The 23,599-nt window shown below is 38.5% G+C and overlaps 1 protein-coding gene and 1 long non-coding RNA gene across 3 annotated transcripts in view; one reads left to right on the forward strand and one right to left on the reverse strand.

The window, feature by feature from the left end:
• Positions 1 to 23,599, forward strand: part of RPRD1A (regulation of nuclear pre-mRNA domain containing 1A) — a 77,939-nt gene that overhangs the window by 45,367 nt on the left and 8,973 nt on the right. The gene's annotated exons all lie outside the window — the stretch shown is intronic.
• On the reverse strand, positions 11,781 to 22,739 carry LOC117063976. Its single transcript, XR_004429199.1, has 3 exons — positions 22,622 to 22,739; positions 21,263 to 21,325; positions 11,781 to 11,853 (listed from the first exon to the last, which is right to left on the reverse strand). It is a non-coding gene; the product is annotated as an uncharacterized LOC117063976 (long non-coding RNA).

Raw genomic sequence — 23,599 nt, forward strand, 5'->3', positions numbered from 1 at the left:
CATCTGGCCAATAGTAATATTTTACAGGTCTCAACAGTGGGCTTAAAATATTCAGTAAACTATACTGTAAATAGATATATTGTCATCCATACTTGTTTCATTTATAGAGCATAGGCAGAGTAAATTTAGCATAATTAATTCTTAAGGACCTTAGAATTTTCAGAATGGTAAATGAACATTGGCCTCTACTTAAAAGTCATCAGCTACTTTAGCTCCTAATGGGGGTCAGCTTGTTTGTTGAAGCTTTGAAGCCAGGCATTTATTTTTCTCTAGCTGTGAAAGTCCCAGATGGCATCTTCTTCTAGTACCAGGCTCTTTTTCTACAGGAAAATCTGTTGTTTAGTGTAGCCACCGTCATCAACGACCTTAGCTAGAGCCTCTAGGTAACTTGATGCAGTTTTTATATCCACTTGCTGCTTCACTTTGTACTTTGAAGTTATGGAGACAGCTTCTTTCCATAAACCCCATAAACCCTCTGCTAATTTCAAGCTTGGCTTCTGTAGTTTCTTTACCTCTCTCAGGCCTCATAGAATTGAGAGTTCGGGCCTTGCTCTGGATTAGGCTTTGGTTTAAGGGAATGTGGCTGGTTTGATCTTCTATCCAGACTACTAAAACTTTCTACCAGTAAGGCTGTTTCGCTTTCTTATTTGTGTGTACACTAGAGTAGCCCCCCACTTTTTTTTGAGATATTGTGTCACTCTTGTCCAGGCTTGAGCGCAGTGGCTTGATCACGGCTCACTGCAACTTCAACCTCCTGGGCTCTAGCAATCGTACTTCAGCCTCCTGAGTAGCTGGAAATAGAGGCATGTGACACCATGCCTGGCTAATTTTTAATTTTTTTGTAGAGACAGGGTCTCACTATGTTGCCCAGGCTGGTCTTGACCTTCTGGACTTAAACAGTCCTCCTGCCTTGGCCTCCCAAAGTGTTAAGATTACAGACATGAGCCAGCACACCTGGCCTGGAGTGGCGATTTTAGTTTCCTTCGAGAACTTTGCCTTTGCATTTACAACTTGGCTAATTGGTGCAAGTGGCCTAACTTTTGGCCTGTTTTGGCTTTTGACATGCCTTCCTCACTAAGCTTAATCACTTCTAGCTTTTGGTTTAAAGTGAGATACCTGTAGGATTCTTAATTGACCCAATTCCAATATTGTGTCTCAGCAAATAGGGAGGGAGAGAGACAGGGACAGCCAGTCACTGGAGCAGTGAGAACACAGACAATGTGTGTGGATTAAGTTTGCTGTCTTAAATCACTCATCACAGATTACCATAATGCATAAGAAGAGTGAAGCAGTTTGAAATAGCACAAGAAATACCAAAATTTGACAGACACTTAAGTGAGCACATGCTGTTGGGAAAATGGTACCTGTAGACTTGTTTGGTGCCGGGTTGCCACAAACTCAGCTTATAAGAAAACACAATATCTTGAAAGTGCATTAAAATGAAGCATGATAAAACAAGGTATGCCTGTATTTGATTTAAATTTAGAATTTGGTAAGATGCAGCTCTGTGGATGTTTCAAAGAAGCATGTGACTAGTTTCTTGATTTATATTTTTGAGGTCTAAATATTGTCTAAAATATTTTAGGTTCAACTCAGTTTTTTCAGGAATCGAGTCTTTTAGTTGTTAATGATACAAGTAATCTATTTCCATCATAGGGAAAAAGTTTCTTAAGCAAAAGACTTAGCCCTGTTTAGGGACTCTGTATTTTCTGTCCTTTTGTTTTCATGTAATACATTATATACATCTTACATGTCATTGTTTTTCTTTTAATATATGGATGTATCACAATTTATTTAACTGTTCTCGTTACTTTTTTTTTTTTTTAATAGACAAGATCTCACTTTGTCATCCACACTGGAGTACAGTGGCAAGATCGGTTCACTGTAACCTCACACTCCTCCTGCCTCAGCCTCCCAAGTAGCTAGGACTACAAGTGTACATCACCACGCCTGGCCAATTTTTTATTTTATTTTTTGCAGAGAGAAGGTTTTGCTATGTTGCTCAGACTGTCTATTTTTATTGCTTTTATATTCTTAACAATTTCAGGGAACATCTCTTTAGTTAACTTTTCACTCATATATGTCGATACCATTAATTCTTCTGATAAATTTCTAAAGATGAAATGGCTGATTCATGTTAAAGACTTGATCCTTGTTACCAGTCTTATTGCCGTCTTTTATGATTTCTGAGTATTATCTGTATGTCTTCTGCCCAAGGCCATTCATTTTCTCCAGAGGGAAACACCTCAGATTTACTGGTTAGATAACATAGGACATCTGTCTTTAGAACAGTGCTTTACCTCTTAGCACTGTGATTTGGGTCCCTAAATGCACACACTGTTTTGCTGAGTTTCTTATCTTCCATCTTTTAGTCTATGGGATAGGATTTTACCAGATTTGTGTAAAGAGTTTTAGTTGATCCTCGTTGTCAACCTTAAGACTCATCGTTACATATTAAGAAGCCTGGTACTTCAAAGTCCGGAACCTATCCACAATCCTCGGGATGAATTGCATTACTTTTGGTCATTATTTCCTGTTGCAGTTGTCCTCATCTTCCAACATGTTCGTTCTTCCTTTCCCTTTCCCTTTCCTTCTTTCAAATGGAGTCTCACTCTGTCACCTAGGCTGGAGTGTAGTGGCATGATCTCAGCCCACTGCAACCTCTGCCTCCTGGGTTCAAGCGATTCTCCTGATTCAGCCTCCTGAGTAGCTGGGATTACGGGTGCGTGCCATCACGGCTGTCTAATTTTTGTGTTTTTAGCAGAGACAGGGTTTCACCATGTTGGCCAGGCTTGTCTCAAACTCCTGACCTCAGTTGATCTGCCCACCTCAGCCTCCCAGAGTGCTGAGATTACAGGCGTGAGCCACCACACCTGGCCTTCCAGCAGGTTCTTGACATCTGTGTGCTGTGGTCCACTTTCCTCTGCTTATGGATTTCTGCCTGTGTAAATTGCTTTATTATTTTAGTGACTTATTGGGAGGGAGCAGATAAACATGAGTTTGCTCTGTCATATAAATGGAACTTTTTATGTCTTAAGTAATTATTAAGAATTAACTGTAATGTATGTATTTCATAACTGCTGCCAAACGACCCCCGTCTAAGTGGTTGTCATGTATTACCTAGCTTAAAAGATGATCTTCCTGCTCCCTCTCACAACTTCCTACATCATTGCAACCATATGGATCTTCTAAGAAATAAGATCCCATCACACCCCTCTTTAAAAACTCATCAGTGGTTCCCCAATACACTTTTGGATCTTATTTTGAACTCATATCAGACACCGTTTAACCTCATCTTGTATCATCTCCTTGGCGTGCATTTTGTTTTTCAGGCGTATCAAGCGTGTTCTAAAACCGGAGTTCTTGCTTTGCTGATTGTTAACAGAGAGAGACTGGAATGCTCTTGCCTTCTGCTATTTCCTTAGCTGGCTCCTTTTCCACTCAGGTTTACATTCCTATGTCAGGTCTTCAGAGAGTCCTACATCCTTTTCTTTTGGTCCCACCTACTACCCATTCCTCTGGCCTCCTCTTCCCAACTGTATTACATTGTCATTTTGGTTTTTGTTTTTTTTTCCATATTATTTATTTCTATTAATACTTTATATACTTAGTTCATGTGCACCTGCCACTAGGATGTTAGTTTCATGAGATAACCTTGTTTTGTTTTTCATGTTTGTTGCCATACCCTCAATGCCTAGAGTAGTTTCTGTCGCTTGGTAGGCACTCAGGTGTTTGTGTTAAGTAAATGAATGCCATTAGAAATGTAACTTGCAGGAGATATATATTTTAAATTGGTAACTTATTTGTAACTAAATCAGGAAAGAATGATACTTTAATAAATAAAAATGATTGAAAGACCCTTGAGGATTTTGACTAAAATTATATCCAGCATAATTGATTACATCATTTTAGCAGAGTTTTTAATACTTAAAAAGTCTTAAGTGGGCTGTGTGTTCAAGGCATGCAGTCTGTAGAGCTGCAGTTGAGCATTTTGAACAAAGGAGTAAATGATCATTTTGAAATTGTAGAATTATTTTACCAGCTTGTGTTTTTTTCCCTTCTGTAGGAGAATAACGCTAACAATATGTGAGAATAACATGAATAAGAAATGAATGGTAGTAATCCATAGCATTGTATAAGTACTGAATTTGTAAAGAGTAAAAGTGCCATCTAGTGGAAGAGGTGGAGCTACAGATGAAACCAGAGTCCTTAAGCCAGTGTTCATTCTTTTACATGAAAGTCTGTAACAGAGAGGAATTTACACTCTATTGCCCTTTGTGCCTGTTCACTCTTTCATGGAATGGAAATGTAATACTAATACTAATAACTGTCAAGAGAGGCGTTCATGGAACTCTGATGGTTAAAACAATGATGCATATTGGCAGTTACGCTTTCGTGAGACAAAGGAAGTCCTGAATAAACTGGTAACAAAGACTACATTTTGTTGTTACTGTATCAGTTCTTAGAAGTTAGATGAGACTGAAAAGTAGTTTGGAGCCACATTGTGGAGTGCGCTTGAATGTCAGGCCCAGTAGAGGTTGATAACAGGCCAAAGGGAAGAAAGGAGTGGTGGTGTTGGCAGTGTCTGAAAATGGTTGTAGTTGCTGAGTGGATTAGATTGGAGAGAGATTTGCAGTAGGCAGACCAGATGAAACTTAATTAGAAAAATCTATGTTCTGAGCAGTAAAAGCCTGAACTATAGTGGGTGGTAGCTGTGAAGTGTGTGTGTGTTTTGAGACAAGGTCTCACTCTGTTACCTAGGTTGGAGCACAGTGGCACAATCATGATTCACTGCACCCTTGACCTCACAGGCCTCGGGATCAGCCTCCCGCGAGTAGCTGGGACTACAGGCGAATGCCACAACGCTCGACTAATTTGTGTGCTTTTTGTAGAGACAGTGTTTCACCATGTTACGCAGGCTGGTCTCATACTGCTGGGCTCAGGTGATCCACCTGCCTTCACCTCCCAAAGTGCTGGGATTACAGGTGTGAGCCACCACATCTAACTTTTTTTTTTTTTTTAACTGCAAAAGTAGTACATGCTTATCATAGTTGAAAAACCATTGATAAGCACGTGCAGATACCATCTGAAATTTTTATCACCCATTAAATAACCTTTGACGAGATTTAGAAGGATAGAATCAGACTGTACATGCCATTTTATATGGTGTCTTTTTGCACATTTACTATAAACATTTTCTGATTATAAATTTCATTTAATGGCTAAGTTATATTGTTCTATAGAAGTAGTATTTGTTTAGCCAGCTAACTGTTTAGTGTTTATATTTCTTCCAGTTCCTTGCTCTTGAAGAACGTTGCTTTAAATCACCTTTTGGCATTTATGTTACTTCCAGTTTGATACTGGAAACATTTCTCTGAATCACCCTTCAGCTAAGTTTTGGCTTATCTGTGATAGTCTTCTCATAAATTCCTAGAAGTGAAAGAAAAGAAAAAGAAAAAGCAATAAGGAGATATGGTTTTCATGCTTGAGTTAGTGACAGTTTAAGAAAACAGCCTGGTCATGATGGCTCATGCCTGTAATCCCAGCACTTTGGGAAGCCGAGGCGGGCAGATCACCTGAGGTCAGGAATTCAAGACCAGCCTGACCAACATGGAGAAACTCCATCTCTACTAAAAATAAAAAATTAGCTGGGCGTGGTGGCGCATGCCTGTAATCCCAGCTTCTCGGGAGGCTGAGGCCGGAGAATCGCTTGAACTCAGGAGGCGGAGGTTGCAGTGAGCCAAGATTGCGCCATTGCACTCCAGCCTGGGCAATGAGCGGAACTCCGTTTCAAAACAAAAAAGAAAAAAAGTGATATTCTTTGTAATGACATGAGGTTGTGGAAATGGGAACTCTTAACACATTGTTGATGTAAATTCATTTGGTCCACTCTGTGGAGGACAGTTTGGTAATAAGTATCAGAAGCATTTATTTTACATAGTTTTTTTTCTCTTTGCCTTTTATCAGATTACTTAAATATATGTAGTGATTTAAAGTAACTAGTAGACCAAAATCGGGGTTCAGTCAAAGGGATGGTATAGTTTTGTTTTACTGTTTTAAAAAACTTCAGGTAAAATACACATAAAATCTGCCATATTAAGCTTTTTAAAGTATATATAGGTCACTCGTGTTAATTATATTCACATGATTTTGCACCTTATTTCTAGAACTCTTCATATTGCAGAACTGAAACTCTGTATCTACCCATTCAACAACAATTTCTCATTTCCCCCTTCACCCAGCCACCAATTTTTCTTTCAGTCTCTATGAATTTGACTACTCTAGATACCTTATATAAGGGAAAGCATACAGTATTCTTTTTGTGACAGGCTTATTTCCTTAGCATAATGCCCTCTAGGTTCATCCGATTTGTAGTACACGTCAGAATCCTTCCTTTTTAATAATAATAATCCGTTGAATGTATGCGCTGCATGTTTTCATTTGACCATGGATGTATACTTGGGTTGCTTCCACCTCTTGGCTATTGTGAATAATGCTACTATGAATGTTGGTGTGCAAATAATATCTTTGAGGCTGGGCATCGTGGCTCATGCCTGTAATCCCAATACTTTGTGGGTGGATTATTTTATGTCAGGAGTTTGAGACCAGCCTGGCCAACATAGTGAAACCCTGCTTCTACTAAAAACACAAAAATTAGCCGGGCATGGTGGCTGGCGCCTGTAGTCCCAGCTATTTGAGAGGCTGAGGCAGGAGAATCACTTGAACCCGGGAGGTGGAGGTTGCAGTGAGCCGAGATCACGCCACTGCACTCTAGCCTGGGCGACAGAGTGAGACTCTGTCTCAAAATATATATATATATATATATATAATATATATGTCTTTGAGACCCTGCATTCAACTTGGGGGCATAGACTGAGAAGTTGAATTTGTTAGATTATACATTAATTCTATTTTCAGATTTTCTTGAGAACTGACATACTGGTTTCCATAGTGCTACAACATTTTGCATTCCCACCAACAGTGCACAAGGGTTCCCCAACATATGCTGTTTTCTGTTTTTGTTGATAGTAGCTCTCCTAATGTGTATTAGGTAGTATCTCATTGTGGTTTTGATTTGCATTTCCCTAATAATTGATGATGTTGAACATCTTTTTCATATGCTCATGGCCTGTTTAGCTTTGGGGAAATGTCTGTTCAAGTCCTTTTCCTAGTTTAAAATCAGGTTTTCGGCCGGGCGCGGTGGCTCAAGCCTGTAATCCCAGCACTTTGGGAGGCCGAGACGGGTGGATCACGAGGTCAGGAGATTGAGACTATCCTGGCTAACACGGTGAAACCCCGTCTCTACTAAAAAATACAAAAAACTAGCTGGGCAAGGTGCCGGGCGCCTGTAGTCCCAGCTACTTGGGAGGCTGAGGCAGGAGAAGGGCGTAAACCCGGGAGGCAGAGCATGCAGTGAGCTGAGATCTGGCCACTGCACTCCAGCCTGGGTGACAGAGCAAGACTCCGTCTCAAAAAAAAAAAAAATAAAATAAAATAAAATAAAATCAGGTTTTCTGTTGTAAGTGATGGTATCATTTTAGGTTGATGATATTTGTTATAGTCAGGAACTAGAAAGAATTTGGAGACCATCTAACTGACTTTGTATTGGATATGATTCTAGAATCTTTCCTGAAAGATGAGGACTTTGTATTGGATATGATTCTAGAATCTTTCCTGAAAGATGAGATAGTTTAGCCAGCTTCTGCCTGGAAGTTTCTGGTGTAAAGGGAACATACTGTTTTGAGAGTAGTCTGTTCTATCTTCTGGACAGTTGCTAGAAATTTATAAGCTTTTTTATTTTAAATATTTATGATACATGCTGGCAGTAATAGAAATTTATAAGCTTTTTAAAGAAATTAGCAAAAAAAATTTGTCCAAATACATATATTCTTTTATATATGTACGTGTATGTAGGTGTGTGTGTATTTATATACTCACACTTTGGAGAAAATGTGGAGTACCAGAAATCACAGGAAGATAATGAAAACCACAAATACTGAAAATGTATGACTTGAAACAATAGCCCTTTATCATTTTCTCTCAGACTCCTTCCTTATGGTTTTTTATGGACTTACTTTGTTTATAGGATTCTAGATAGATCATTTTGTTGTTGTTTAAGAAATTTTATTTTTGAAACGTTTTCCTCTTTCAAATTTTATTTTGAAACGTTTCACATTTTATTTTGAAACGTTTTCATTATCATTATTCATGCATTATTTCTCACTTAAAATTTTACTTGATTCATGTGTCAGAAATGTAAAAAAACTTTCTTTTTTTTACTTGAAAAGATATTCCAGAAAAAAGAAAAGAGAAATTACATTTTAAAATTTTAAAATAAGGGATAAAAATAAAGACATCATGACGAGCAACAAAAATGGCCCAGGTCTTTGCATGTCTGAGAGTGCTGTCCTTCCTGTTCACCCGTGGACAATAGCTTGACTGAATATCTTTTTGTCTTTTGGCCTAGATATTGTATTTTTTTCCTTTATCCTACACTGACTAGCACATATCTTGGATATTGGTCTTTCATTAATTTTGCATGATAGCTGATGTGCCCTTATATTAGGAAGACCCAAGTTGTCTTTTATTTTTGCTTCTCAGTTTATAGTTTTTTTCTTAAATCTTATAGGTATATTGAATGTTCTGACTCTTCATGCTGCTCATCTTTTGTTTTGCCTCACTTTTCTCATTTTCCTTCAGTATTTCCTATGGTTTTGTTGTTGCTATTTTTTGTTATACTAATGCTTCCTTACTGCATGAGAACTCTGCTTGTCTAATGTTGAGAGTGTAGATTGTTTTGTCAGATTTTTGTGGTCTCTGTTGAAGAAAGGGATTTATCATTGTGTTTACTTGGCTAGTTCACAGATCTACAACTCAAGTTCAGAACGAATCAGGAGTCGTAGATGTTAGTGCCAGAGTTTGCTGAGTTAGCCCAGATCTGACTGGGACCTTGCCTCTATTTTTGCCAGCACACCAGCCCTGCCATCCAATTATTCCAGTATTGTACTCCCTGAATCCTCCCTGTATCTCTGGAAACTACAGCAGTTACCAGCTGTCCTTGTTAAAATGATTTGGAGTAATGACTAAAATATTCACACCTCCAGAGCTTGGCAGAGACTGTAGGAATGTTCGGACCTATTTAATGTAAATGCAAAATACTGTTTAATTAGCCTACTAATAAACATTAATGAATTTTTACATTTTTAATTATTATTTGAATAGAGACTATTTAAACAAACTTCAGCAAATGCAGTAGTTCCCTGCTTATCTGTAGGTCCTGTGTTCCAAGACCCATAGTGAATGCCTGAAACTTGTGATGATACTGAACCTTATACACTGTATATAGTCATGTGTCACTTAACGATGGGATACATTCTGAGAAATGTATAGTTAGGCGTTTTGTCATTGTGTGAACATTGTAGCATGCACTTAACCCAAACCTAGACGGTGTACCTACTACGCACTGAGGCTTTATGGTATAGCCTATTGCTTCTCGGCTACAAACCTATATAGCATGTTACTGTAGTGAATACTGTAGGCAGTTGTAATACACTGGTAAGTATTTGTGTATCTGATAATACCTTCTGGTATACCTCTTGAAGGACCCGAGGCCATTTTACAGTTAACTTTTTTTTAATAGAATATAATCTAACAATAAAAAGTGTAGTAAATACATAAACCAGTAACAAAGTCATTTATTTTTATTATCAAATATTATATACTGTACATAATTTTACTGTACTTTTATACAACTGGTAGCATGGCTGTCACCACAAACACATGAGCAATGCATTGTGCTATGATGCTAGGATGGCTACACTAGGCAATAGGAATGGTCACTAGGTGATAGGAATTTTGCAGCTCCATTATAGTCTTATGGGACCACTGTTGTATATGCAGTCCATTGTTGGCCAAAATGTAATGCAGTGTATGACTGTACAGTTGTTTCTATGCAGTCACATTGTATGGGGACAGTAACGTACACAGCACGCTGGATTAAGGGATGATTTTTGTCCTGGGTGGAATGGACAAAAAGATGTAATTATGTAAAATGTAATTATGCTACTCAGAACAGCATGCAATTTAAAACTTAGGAACTGTTTATTTCTAGAACTTTTCATATAATATTTTTGGACCAAGACTGACCGTAGGTAACTGAAATGATGGAAGGTGAAATTGTAGACAAAGGTGGACTCTTACAAAATCTTTACTGTGGCATAAATAGTTTATGACATTTATTTTTGCTACATATAAGCTATTATTTTACTTACAGACTCTGAGCTTTTTTGTTTGTGGAAGGTACACATTTTTGGCAGTGTGGCATTGGCATTTTTTGCTTATGTTAATTTTGGGACTATCTCAAAACTCTCTTTTTTAACATCTGCCATTGTTAATCTTGGAGATATTCATCAGATTCTTATGTAGTTTTAAAAATATATGTGTGTTTTTTATCTTGCTGAACCAGTGTTTTAGCTTGTTGAGTTTTTTAAAAACTTGACTTTTGTGATTTCTTATTTTGGCTCTATTGGCTTGGTTTCTTCTGCTGATTTCTTAAGGATGTATTTTAATTACAGAAAAAAATAAAAATATTTTTACATGTTGAAGATACAAGGCCAGAAAAGAGGCCAGTGGTTATTAACTTTTCCTGGCTGACTTTGGTCTTAAATTAGTTAACATTTGGAGGGGCAGATTAGCTTTGTAGTAAAGAGTGGGGACTTGAGCAGGATTGCCTAAGTTTCAGTTCTGCTTCACCACTTACTATCTCAGTGACATTCGACAACACATTTGGCCTCTGTTTCCTTGTCTGTAAAATAGGGGCAATAATTGTACCGACTTTATCTGGTTATTATGGGATTTAAGTGAGTTAGGTGCTTAAAACCACCACACAAAATACCTCAGAGGTTTTAGCCCCCAACAACAACAACAACAACAACAACAACAAAACCTGGAGATTTTCTACCTAGCATATCTCTAGCATTTAACCAATGAAATTAGGTAGTTTTATGGGGATACTCTTGAGTTTTCAGATGTCTGTAGTATTTTTATATCTGTAGCTCAGTGGTCCTCCCAAAGAGGAAGTGTTTGTTTTGCTAGTTAAGTCTTAGTATCTCAGTGATTGCAACTGGGTTCCCAAGTTCTTTTAAACAATATGTTCAATCATTTTTTTGAGATTTTGGCTTATCTGAGTCAAGCCTACTTGTCTGCTGTTTATGAAGTCTATCGCCTTTCAACTGGAGGTAATAAAGTATTTGCTGTTTACCCTTTTGGCAGTTTTTCATGATTTCTTGGAAGTAGTTGTTTCAGAAATCAAGTTGGTGCAAAGTGTTTTCTTCTCCCCACATTCCCCAACCTGCCAGTATTCTCAAATATGATTGATGAAATTAGGACACTTGGATTCAATTAAAGAGGTGTTTTGCCCCATTTCCTTGCCTGATTTAGATTTTCACTCTCTTTTGTAGAGAAAAACAAAAGACATTTACGTCCTACCGTTAACTTCTATTTTAAGGTATTAGACTGAGTTTCAACTTTTGTTTTTTTGAGATAGGGTCTCATTCTGTTTGTTGCCCAGGCTAGAGTGCAATGGCATGATCATAGCTCACTGAAATCTTCAACTCCTGGGCTCAAGCAGTCCTCCCACCTCAGCTTCCCAAGAAGCTAGAACTACAGGCACACACTACCACACCTGACTGATCTTCTATTTTTTAGTTTTTATTTTTTTGTAGAGACAAGGTCTTGCTGTGTTGCCCAGGCTTGTCTTGAACTCCTGGGCTCAAGCGATCCACCCGCATTGACCTCACAAAAGTGCTGGGATTACAGACGTGTGCCACCAGGTCTGTCTGTAGCTTTTCTTTCCTAGAATTCATGGAAAAGAGAATATATGTTAGAATATGATAAAGAATTACATAAAACAGTATATTCCGTCCTTATATTAAAATAACTATAAAATGTATATATCATACCATATTATATAGTATACAAAATTCATATATTACAAAGATGTATGTAAGTATATACTAAGTTACATGTCTGTTGACTGTGAAGATAGATATAATGAAGGGAGAGAAATGGAGATGAGAATGAAATGGGAGAGGGACAGATGAAATGCAGGGGTTGAGAGGGTACACTGTGGCGTTACAGAGCTGCACTGTTCCTAGGCAGCCACCAGCCACATGTGCTGTTTAATCAAAATTACATAAGAATTAAAATCCAGTTTCTCAGTCGCAGTAGGCACATTTCAAGTGCTCACTAGCCACATATGGCTATTAGCTACCATGTTGGGTAATGCAGATAAAGAACATTTCCATTGTCACAGTTCTATTCATAATGGTTGATAAAGATTGCCAAAAATACAAGTATTGATGAAGTAAATAGATACATAGGAAATGAAGAAATTATAATATATATGTAATATCTCTGTTCTAATAAGAGAAATGCTGTGGGTGCCCCAGAAGAGACAGTATTCATAGAAGATAGAACAGTGACAGGATTGAATTAAAGATTTCACATCCTAGCATGTACTGTTGTAAAGGTGGAAGCATTTACACAGATGTTCCATGCCAGAAGTGAGACACCTGGAAGCAGGAATTTGGAACATCACACAGTGACTCCATTGCAATGGAAACGATCAGGCAGGTAAACCCCTCAATATCCTTTCTTGGGCCAGGTAGCAATGGTGAGGAGTCTGCCTGTGTTGGAGCTTGGAACAGAGGAAAAGGGCAGTGTCTTCTCCAGGCTGATGAGGGCCAGGAGTGATTGAGATAATCGATATGGAAAACCAGTTGCTGGGATAATCCATGTTGAATCTTTTCCACCCTTCTGACAGCCCAAGTAGGTTATTCATACAGTCTGTACTTTAAAGATGGTTGAACCACTAAGCATTTTTGGAAAGACAATACGTAAGAGAAAAAGCACAAAGGGAAGAACTGGAAATAGTTAATACAAAAAAAAAAAAAAAAATTACGTGAAATAACTGCTGAAAATGCCTGAACATCTGGAGTTTCCTCTCCCTACTCCCATACCCAGTTAGTGTCCATCAGAAAACAGGGTGTCCTTACAGCCGTGTGATGAGAGTATCTTCACTTCTGATCAGCAAAGGAATGTTTGGGAATTCTAGGCAGGTAAGCAAGGAAACAACATAAGTAACAGAGTCAAAGCCATAATGACTGTGAAATGAGAGGAGATGAATGAGAGTGGAACAAGTGAGAGATTTTGTGAGATTTTGGAAAAAGTTGTGCTGATGTGGTTTAAACTTGATGTAGTAAGTGGTGCTCTACCATCGCACATAATGCATTCCTAAAAATATATATGAAAATAAGTCATACAAAATTCCAGCATCAAATGTGTATAAAAATATACAGAATTTCAGTATATCAAAATTGATATACCATGAGGGGCAGTTATTTTTTTCCTAGAGAGATTTTTAAAGTTATATATATATATATATTTTTGAGACAGGGTCTTCCTGTGTCGCCCAGGCTATAGTGTGATGGCACAATCATGGCTCACTGCAGCCTTGACATCCTAGGTTCAAGTGATCCTCATTACTCAGCCTCCTGAGTAACTGGGGCTACAGATGCATGCTACCATGCCTGGCTAATTTTTGTATTTTCTGTAGAGAGGAGATCTCGTTGTATTTCCCAGGCTGGTCTTGAACTCCTGGGCACAAGTGATCCTCTCACCTCGGCATCCCAAAGTGCTAGGGTTACAGGTAGGAGCCATGCACCCAGTCTAATTATAATTTTTTAAATTACAGTTACTGATGTTTTTTAAGCACCCAAGGAATAGTTTAAAATTAGTAAAATCATAGGAAAAATTATTAAATGCAGACAATGCCTTTTAAAAATGGAGCCTCTCCCAGCTAAACAGAAATAAGTAACTTTAGTAGTTAAGTGGAACTGGTCCTCAAGTTGGGAAGTTTAGGTTACTTTTTGTTTTGGTTTACTTTTTTCTGGAGACAGTCTTTCTATGTTTCCCAGGCTGGTCTCAAACTCTTGGACAAAAAGCAGTTGTGTCTATTTATTTACTTAGAGTTGGAGTCTCTCTCTGTCACCCAGGCTGGAGTGCAGTGGCGCCATCTCGGCTCACTGCAACCTCCGCCTCCCGGGTTCAAGCGATTCTCTACAGGCACACGCTGCCACACCCAGCTCATACTTTATTTTTGGTAGAGACGGGGTTTTGCCATGTTGTCCAGGCTGTTTTTGATCTCTTGACCTCGTGATCCGCCCACCTTAGCTTCCCAAAATGCTGGGATTTCAGGCATGAGCCACTGTGCCCTGCCAGAATTTAGTTTTTAGTAGATCAATCTGGAAATTATGTTGATTTTGATGGTGATCTCATTTTTATTAACTTACCTTAAATCTGTCAAGCAAAAATGTGTAACAGTTACATTCTTTTGCTTTTTCATGAGATGTAAAGAAGCAGTGTCCTCTGAATCCCTGCATTTCCTTTGCATTTGGATCTCTAGAATCTTTTGATGCTAAATTCCAATTCAGAATCAGAACATTATCTTCTTTTCCTTTAGTATTGAACATAATGTGAGCTACCTGAATATTTGCCACTCAGCATGTCCGATATCCTTGTTTCTTGTCACAAGTATCACCCACATTGCAGACCCCGTTGTACAAAACTGAAATGCTGACTAACATTATCATGGGATAGTTCTGACCTGCTTATTAGTTGATATGTGAAAGCCTGAATTTTGCTTCAAAAAAGCCATTCAGGATTAACAGTGTATTGTGTAATAAAGTGGACTTTGTGTGAAAGTTGGAGATCTCTTGTAGATAATTCAGAACTACTGGAAGTTTCACAGTACACTTGTAAATGATGAAAGTGTTAAGAGTTTCCTTTGACAGTAAAACACAGGATGGCAAGGGGACAAAATCTGAAAGTAGAGAAAAAAGGACAGAAGGAAAACTGGGAAGAGGAAAGAAGACAGGAACACATAATACAGCTTTATTCATGCCTGCCAGAATGTTGTGTCCCCATGCAGAAGCAGGTGTCATATAGGCCAGATGACCCTTTTCCCTCAACTCTCTGTCTTAGAATGTATCATCTGTGGGAAGGAGGGGAGCATCTAGGTGTCTACTGCTAGGGAGCTAGGAGTTCTAAGATTGTCAGGTTCTAGGATTGTTAGGTTGGGCTTAGCCTGCTAGATTTTATTCTGTCTGTATTCCGGCATTTTTACCCCTTTCTGGCTAATCATCCAGCACCATTTCCCTCCATTTGAGGATTTATAGGAATAATTGGGCTGGGATGAGGGGGCTCCCTTTTTATCAGGTGATGCTGCCCTTGAAGCCTCCAATAGCTTATTAGTTTCAAGATTCTCAGAATTCTTAAGCCTCTCAAATCTCCAATACTACATAAAACATTTCTGTACACTGCGGGGGTGAAAAATTGCCACTGTCTATACTTAACTGAAACCTTGCTATGGCCAGGCATGGTGACTCACGCCTGTAATGCCAACACTTTGGGAGGCCAAAGTGGGAGGATAGCTTGAGCCCAGGAGTTTGAGACCAGCCCTGGCAACATAGCGAGACCCTGTCGCTACATAACATTTTTTAAAAATTAGCCAGGCGTGGCGGCACATGCCTGTAATCCCAGCTACTTGGGAGGCTGAGGTGGGAGGATTTCTTGAGCCTGGGAAGTCAGGGGTGCAGTGAGCCATGGTGATGCCACTGCACTCCAGATTGTCTGACCTGTGTCCAAAAAATAAAACCCTGCCATGACACTTAAACTCCCTTGTATGTGAGATAATACTCTAAAATTTAATCATAACGTAATACTTACTTAGCATTAGCTCTGTGCCAAGACACTGTTCTAAGTACTTTTTCTATTTTCATTAATACTGTGATTGTCATAGGTAGATTCTAATCTTATCTATTTTATAAATGAAAACAGTGAGGCACAGAGGTATTAACATACTGTCTTTAAGGAAAATTTGAAAAAATACATTGAAACCATTTAAACATCTCTGGTCACATTTTGATATATTTTCTTTAGTCTTTTTTTAACAAAAGAAATCATGATTAAAAATGTCATTGTAAACCTAGTTGTAAAAACAACAACAGCAGCAACAACAAAAACACAGTTGTAGCCATGCTGTGTGTACAAAATTAATTCCTGCTTGGCTGTCTATCTTGGTTAGTCTCCAGTGAGTGACGATACATGAAGTAAAATCATGAACTAGGAATTGAGAGTTATGGGTTCTAGAAGTGACTCTATGAACTTGAATAAATTGTATACTATCAAGGCATTCTTCATTTTCATGCTATGGATTTCAAACTTAATGATTTATAAGACCTAGCTCTAAAATTCAGTGCCTTTAACTTTTTCCGTATTTCTGTCTCATAGTTGAATACTTCTGAGTACTTTAATTCAACTTATGAAAGAGACATACAGAGTTTAAAATTTTCTTTCCTTGCCTCTTTTTCCTAAGAATTTTCCCTTCATGAAAGCAATACATAATCATTAGAGAAAATTTGGAAAATACTGAAAAATAGAAAAACCGCCCACAAATTTACAGCAGTCACTGAAAACCATTATTAAAATTTTCATGTATTTTGTTTCACTGTTTTCTTTTTTTTGTTTTAAATAGTTGCAAATGTGTGGTTGTATTTTTTTAAAAGTCTTTGTGAAAGTGAGTTTCTTCAACAACGTAGGTAGCCAGATTTATATTGTCTTTTATTTTTTAAATTTATTTTATTTATTTTCTTTTTTTGAGTTGAGTTAGCGTCTCCATCTGTTGCCCAGGCTGAAGTGTAGTGGCAGGGTTTTGGCTCACTGCAACCTCTGCCTCCCAGGTTCAAGTGATTTTCCTGCCTCAGCCTCCTCAGTAGCTGGGATTATAGGTGCACACCACCACACCCAGCTAATTTCTGTATTTTTAGTAGAGACAGGGTTTCCCCATATTAGCCAGACTGGTATCTCTTGTTTCTTTCATTTCAAATAAGAGTGGAACTTTTTTAAGGTCTGTTTATCCACATGGGGATAAATAAGTTATTCTTGTTGGATTTATTGAAAGAACTAGGCCTACATAACAAATCAGGCAGTGGGTTACTGAAAAGAATATTGAGTCTGGGCGCCAGCTCATACCTGTAATCCCAGCACTTTGGGAAGCCGAGGTGGGAGGATTGCTTGAAACCGGGAGTTCAAAACCAGCCTGGGCAACATAGCAAGACCTTGTCTCTACAAGAAATAAAAAAATTAGTTGGGTATGGTGGTGCGCACCTGTAGTCCTAGCTACTCAGGAGGCAGAGGCAGGAGGATCATTTGAGCGCAGGAGGCAGAGGTTGTTGGAAGCTGATACTGTACCACTGCATTTCAGCCAGGGTGACAGAGTGAGACCCCATCTTGGAAAAAAGAAAGTAAGATTGGAAGTCTGTTAGTGTGGCATTGTAATTTATTGTTGGAATGCTATCATTGGTGACAATACCTTCTAAATGTATTTAAGCCCTCCTAGCTTTTGAAGTAAGATTCATGTTAGAGCTAGAATTTGTCTGAGTATGGTGGCTCATGCCTGTAATCCCAGCACTTTGGGTGGCTCACTTGAGCCCAGGAGTTCAAGACCAGCCTACGCAACATGGTGAAACCCAGTCTCTACCAAAAAAAAAAAAAAAATCTGTGTCTGTCTGTCTCCCTCTCCCCCCTCCAAGTTTGGTGGTGTGCACCTGTAGTCATAGCTACTTGAGAGGCCAAGGTGGGAGGATCACTGGAGCTCACGAGGTCGAGACTGTAGTGAGCTGTGATTGTGCTGCTGCACTCCAGCCTGGGCAACAGAGTGAGATCTTTTCTAAAAAAACCAAACAAAAACAAAAAACAAAAAAAAACTTTAGACTTTGATATTTTGATATCATTGCACTGAAGAAGTTTAAAAGACAAACCTCTTAAAGCAGTTATATCAAAGAGCAGAATATGGAAGTTTTAACTTTTTAAGTTGCCAACAGCTTTGAAAAATGCACATATGCACACGAATTTACTTAGAACTTCTGCTTCTGAAACTCATCCATCAGTAGCTAACTCATTTAAACCGTGGTTAAGGTACATTTCTGTCGAGTAATGTTCTTGACAGGTTAGACCATTCGTCTATAACCAGTGCAAATTGAATGGAGATCACTGTGAAACACTGCATTTCTTTCTTTATACCTTTCTTTGCCTAAACATTTCTAGTATAAATTCCCTTATTTTGATTTTCCAAAGTTAATTGCATCAGTATTGTCTGGACCTGGCTTGGCATCACTTAATGGGAGAAAGCACTGAACAAGTATAGCTATTAGCATGGTGATGCAGTTTATTTAGTGTTAAGCTACACTAATAAACTAAGTGATCAGAATGTGGAAGATAGGTTCTGTTTCATCAGATGCTGGTTAAACCACAGCGGGGTTTCTGTCTTCAACTCTGGATTCCATATTACCAAAATGAATTGACTTGCTACAGTGTATCCAGAGGCAGAGACAAGAACAAAGGGAAATGGAACTAACGTTCCTTGGAAAATGGTTGAGGGAACTGGGGAGATCAGAGCTGGGGAGGGGTATAAATTATGTGAATACCTATCTTCAGAACCTTTGAAAGCTATCAGAAAAGAGGATTTGGTTTACTTCTGAGAGCAGAACTAGGACAAGTGGATGTATTACAGGTGACAAGCAAGACCACTCTGCCATTTAAAACTTCCTAATGTATAAGGGCTATTTAATAAAGTAGTCAGTTTTAGTCTCTGGCATCTACCTCTATAGCAGATCTTATGCACAGTCTAACTCCTAGCTAGATTAATAACACTATTGACCTATTTACCTCACTGTTACCTGATGTTCAGGTTTCAATAAAAAATTACAAGGCCTGCTGAAAGTCAAGAAACAGTCTGAAGAGAGAAAACAAGTATCAGAACCAGACTTACATATGGCACAAATTTTGAAATGATCAGACCAACAATTTAAAATAATTGAAATGTAAAGGGGTGTAACAGAAAAAGTAGATACAATGCAAGAACAGATGGGTAATATAAGCATAGAGGTGAAAATGCCTAGAAAAAATCCAAAGCAAATGCTAGGGGGAAAAAATTACCAACACTTTGGGAAGGTTAGGTGGGAGGACCACTTGAGCCCAAGAGGTGAAGGCTGCAATGTGCTGTGATTGTGCCTCTGCACTTCAGCCTGGGTGACAGAGTGAGACTGTGGAAAAAAAAAAAATAAAGTGTCTTTGATGGGCAGTTCAGCAGACTGGACACTGCCAAGGAAGGAAGTGGTGAACTTGAAGACTAGGTCTATAGAAACTTCCCAGACTGAAATGCAAAGTGAAAACAGAATGGAAAAGAAGTCCCCACAAATAAACAGAATAGCCAAGAATTGTGGGACCATTTGGAAAGGTATAGTGTACATGGGCTTGGAATACTAGAAAGCAAGAGAATGAAGCTGAATAAATATTTGAAGTAAAAATAGCCAAGAATTTTAAAAATTAGTGACAGACACCCAATCACTGATCCAGGAAACTCAGAGCTCTAACACCAAGCAGGATACCAAAATGCCTACAATCTCTACTTAGGCATGCCATATTCAAAGTGCAGCAAACCACAGTAAAACCTTGACAGAAGTAAAGTAAAAACCTTGAAAGAAGCCAGAGGGGGAATCACCTTACCTTACCTGTAGCATAGCAAAGATACATTATGGCCTTCTCAGCAGAACCATGCAAGCAAGAAGATAGATGGTAAGTGTTGAAAGAAAAAACTCACCAACTTAGAATTATATACCCAATGAAATATATTCTTCAAAAGTGAAAGACAAACTAGTGAGTTTGCTGTTGCTGGAGGTGGTCAAAAAGAGGTTGAATAACAAGGACGAGAAATGCTGGGTTCAGTGTTTGCCTAACTGTATTCGATACATAAGCTGTTAGCTCTCTAAGATGGTAGTAAGTGTTCAGCAGAAATGTATTTCAGTGATTTTGAGGAATGTTGCAAACCGGATTATACTCTTGGAACTTCACTCTGCTCAGATACTGAGGATCTGAGCAGGCCTGTAGCAAAGAACCCTATTTTTGCTTACAAACATAAGCCCAGAATCTCTGACTTTTGGCCTACTTGTTAAAACCTTATGGAATGATGTTTCATGGAACACCCAATTTGGGAAACACCAGATTAGATGACATTTATGACCCTGAGAAATGGGATTCTTTATTAACTGGATAATATATGTACTAAGTGAGTGAGGCTAAAACGTTACTTAGAAAACAAAGCTAACAGTATTAACTTCCTCATTTGAATATGAGTACATGTAGAAAGACTGATTATGGAGGGTCATTTCTTTAAATTCTTTCTGCTTGATTTGAAATTTCTTAACAGAAATAACCAAAGTTAAATGCTGCTTATCAGCTCCTGGCTTACTCTTTCCGCTCCATCTTTCCACCCTCAAGGTCAAAACATTATTAGGAGGTTCAGCTTTCCTGATACTGGGCACCTTTTCTGGTTGAACTAGCCCCTTGCTGCCTTTTCTCTAGTGTCTTTATGTTGCTGCTATTACTCTTGTTTAAGAAAATTTATCGTGGGGCCCATATGCTGTTATTCATGGGAAAATGACAACTCTGCTTCACTGCTAGGAATGTCAGAGATGTTTTAAGGACAGAAGTAGACTACCTGATACGAGTCACAGTGTTTCCTTGTTGGATTTTGAGTTTTAGGAACATAACTAGTTCTCCTGTCACTGTGCTGATCCCTTAGTTGAGCTTTCGTTTGGATAACATCTTCAGAATACCCACCCCCAAAATAATTCCAGGATACGAGAGAGAGGTTAGCATAATGGTTAAGCATGAGGACTCTGAAGACAGATTATCTTAAGTTGGAGCCCCCTTTGGCCCCTGTCTGTTGACTTTGGGTGAAGTTTCTTAATCAGTGGTTAAATGTGATTTAGTTTCATCATCTGTAATACATGGTTAGTAATAATCTCTATCTGTGAAGGTTAAATGGAGCACTTTGAACAATGTTTGGCATGTAGTAAGATGAAAAGTGTAGTAGCTATTTGGTTAGGGTCACAGTGTGGTATATGAAATCTTGGAATATATAAAGTTTGTTTGTAACATCTACCCTAATAATTTAACATTACCGGTTTTTCAAAACCCAGCTGGCAGTCAGGCATTGGATTCCTTGCCGAAAACCTGATAAATATCTTTTTCCACATGCTTGTTAACAATCTGGAAGATTAATGAAACTTTGCAGTAGTAGATTTCTTAAGAGAATGAAATGAACTAAAGGAAGTGAGACAGTTCGTTACGTGATACTTACACTAAAGTAAAACTTCTGCAGTCAAGGGGAAAAAAATGCTCCATCTGAGATGTATAGGATAACCTGTGAAAAGAAATGAGAAAGGATTTGATACATTGGATTTTACAATTTTAAAATTGTCAATTCCAGGATTAGAGACCAAGCTAAATTTGAGCATTTGTTTCCCAGAAGGTAAGGGCAAGCCACTGAGATCTTTATCTCCTTTGGACTCTGTCCCCTGGGGATGGTAACAGACTTGACTCGTCTGCAGTTTCAGAAACTCCCTGGCCTCATGGAATTTCTTGGCCTTATTAAAAAAGAAAATGGATGTGTGCGTGTTATATCTTGATTAATACTTCAGTTAGTTTTTCCCTCTAATCTGGAAAAGAGGCCCAATTCCAGGACATGCTAAACGAAGTAAAAGTAAATGGTGATGGCTCCTAAAAATGAGAACTGAAGCTTCTTAATAGTTCTATTGAAGGCAGTGGCTTAAGAAAGACTTGTATGTTAACTTCTTTTTTTTTTTTTTTTTTTTTGAGACGGAGTCTCGCTCTGTCGCCCGGGCTGGAGTGCAGTGGCCAGATCTCAGCTCACTGCAAGCTCCGCCTCCCGGGTTTACGCCATTCTCCTGCCTCAGCCTCCTGAGTAGCTGGGACTACAGGCGCCCGCCACCTCGCCCGGCTAGTTTTTTGTATTTTTTAGTAGAGATGGGGTTTCACAGTGTTAGCCAGGATGGTCTCGATCTCCTGACCTCGTGATCCGCCCATCTTGGCCTCCCAAAGTGCTGAGATTACAGGCTTGAGCCACCGCGCCCAGCCATGTTAACTTCTTAAAAGAGGCAAAGGACATTATACTACAGATAAATGAGGTCACCAGAGAAAACAAACTTTGTACCTTTTTTCTCTACAAATTCTGCTGTTTTTATCAAGAAATGGGTAGGAAGCCATAGGTCTGCAATACAGTAAGTATGGTGCTTAGAATTGACCAAAGCGTTTAATTGACCACTAAAAATACCCGTATGGATGTAGTTGAAATTCTCTCTTTTTTTTTTTTGGTTACAATTATGTAGGAAAGATAAAAGCAGAATTATTAGCAGCATCTGCAAGAAAAAGGCAGCAATGTAAATATTTTAATTTCAGAAATAATATATATTTAAAGCAACTAGAAGTTTAGAACAGCTATCTGGGTCAGTCCTAAAATGAACAAGAATTACAAATTTCAGGAAATGTATTCGCTTAGATGTTCTTAACTGCAAGGTGATTCTGATATCTCAGAATGATAACCACAATTATATAGAATTTCTTTGAAAATTTCCACATCAGTTTGGCCACACAGCACTGTAAAATAGTACCCTTATATTATAAAGGAGACATCTGAGACTTAGATAATCTTCGGGAGTCCTTACCCAGGGTTACATAGATAGTAGATTGAGGAAACAGTACTCCATCCAGATCTTCTGACTTTATGGAGTGTTGACTGGGGCATACTGTTAATACTCAGTCCCCTGCTGGATACTGCAAGTAATGTCGATACATAGAAAGTGTGTTTTCTCCTAATTATGGATATGAAATTAGAAAACAATCCAGTAGTAATTCAGAAATAACTCATGTAGTAGCATATCTTAGGAAGTTAGCTTGAGGCCAGAGTCAGAAGAGATTCTGTGGCAGTGTTTAGTTTTAATGTAGGTCTTGAAAAATACATAAAATTTGGATCCTAAATATATACTTAGTATTAACTGTAAAGAAATCTGTAATGGTGGTTCAGATTTCAAGAAGCTGTAGCCCACTTGCAGTGCACACAAGGCAAATCACACCTCCTAGTTCACTAGTGTTGAAGTATAGCAGTGTAAAGAAGGCTTCTGCCCTTGGAAAGACAAGACAGAGGCTTACATGTATTAACAACCAAACAGTGCAGAGATAGTTTCAGCTAGGAGCCTAGAGTAAGGATGGTAAGAACAGTGGAAAAGTTTTAGGCAAAGTGAAAATTTGCCTGGCTTATGACAGGTGGACAAAATTTTGAAGAGTGGAGGGGCTTGGATATGATCAGTGGAATTGAGCCTTGGTATGAAGCTGGAACTGCAGAAACTGACATGAGGGTTGCTCATGACTGAGGTGATAACAAACTTTAGGGTGGTAGTGATGACACTGGTGGCAAGTAAAGGGTAAATTAAGGACAGAAAGGTGGGCCTTGTTGAATGAGGAAAACAGGGAAAGTAAAGTCGCTTAGGTCAACAGAGTAAGAAGAGTGAGGTAAAGCATTGGTTCCCAAATGCACCCATGCCATGGTGCCACCTGAGAACATTTATTTTAATAGTTACTTTTTTTTTTATTTTTTGAAACAGTTTCGCTCTTGTCGCCC

Source organism: Trachypithecus francoisi, unplaced genomic scaffold (assembly GCF_009764315.1).
Source record: "Trachypithecus francoisi isolate TF-2019V2 unplaced genomic scaffold, Tfra_2.0 Lachesis_group19, whole genome shotgun sequence".
NCBI lineage: Eukaryota > Metazoa > Chordata > Mammalia > Primates > Cercopithecidae > Trachypithecus > Trachypithecus francoisi.